The sequence below is a fragment of the Austrofundulus limnaeus genome, unplaced genomic scaffold (genome assembly GCF_001266775.1).
Source record: "Austrofundulus limnaeus strain Quisiro unplaced genomic scaffold, Austrofundulus_limnaeus-1.0 Scaffold335, whole genome shotgun sequence".
In the NCBI taxonomy this organism is placed as follows: Eukaryota; Metazoa; Chordata; class Actinopteri; order Cyprinodontiformes; family Rivulidae; genus Austrofundulus; species Austrofundulus limnaeus.
Window position 1 is genome coordinate 80,211 of NW_013952737.1, and position 1,248 is coordinate 81,458.

The window sequence follows — 1,248 nt, forward strand, 5'->3', positions numbered from 1 at the left end:
TGTCCTGATGCATCTCAGTAATCCAGGTAAAAAAAWWTTTTAAAAAATGTCAAGATAATACACAACTTTTATGAGGGAATGGGGAAGAAAAGAAAATTACTCATGATCCCTGACAGGCTCTGCACCAATCAAATGAGGCGGTTAGAAAAAAAGAAACAAACTGAACAAACGAACACAGCTGAACTATCAAACAAAAATCATGGCCAGGAATCATTGTAATGCAACAGAAAAAATGCAATCAGCAACCATGCATCCAACACAGTCAGAAGAAACATGCTCTGGTAGTTTACTTCTTCTTTTTTTTTTTTTTCTAAGGATCTAAGGATTTCTAAGGATCCTTACGAAAAAAAAAAAGTTTACTTCTTCTTCGCGTTGGCAAACAATTTAAAGACGCATTACTGTCACCTACTGGCTCAACAGTCAGGTCACTGATCAGCCCCTCCCAAAACCAGTAAAAACCTGTAAATTTAAGTTGTCTCAGCTTAGTGCCATTAGTAGAGCAAAAACTTGCCTTGAGTAGTTTACAAAACATATTTTCTTAAGTAATGGATCCGCCTTTTGCAAAAACATGAAAAGGTTAGTAATAATAGCTTGACTTATTATGTAAAAGAAACTATGGGTTGACACCATGACGCTCCTCAACTTCTTTATTTCCTCTTGGTATGTCTCCAGCTTCTTCTTCCTGGTGTTACTTATCTCTACATCTGTCACCACCTCCTTCTTTTGTTTGTCGACCACCCTGTCCAGTTGGATCTGTTTGTCTGGATCTGAAAGGATTTTTTGGGCTGATGTGCAGTGCCATTTGACCTCCAATGGATGCTTTTAGACATTCAGGGTTTTGCGTTAGAGTTGGGGTGGAGGGAAAACTGGCACCATGCTGGCCTCTGCCCCTCTTCTCCATTTTAATTGCACTATAGAACTGAACAACATGCATCAACAGCACATCTGAGGTCCAGGTTGGTCCAGCAATTCCACTACCATTCATTATTCAAGCCACACACACTCCCCTACCCACCGCCAATGAGATGGCCCGCCCCTCCAAATATTTCACGGCATGTAGTAATTTTTATTTAAATAAGGCCAGATCAGGTCAAGAGCTATTTTTGCACCCCTCCATATCCACCTCTCTCCAAACTTGGGGAAAGAAGACGGCACAGACCGAGGCTGTGAGCGCTGTGTGTGGTCCTCATAAAGATAGAAAAATGCGTGTGTGTGTGTGTGTGTGTGTGTGTGTGTGTGTGTGTGTGT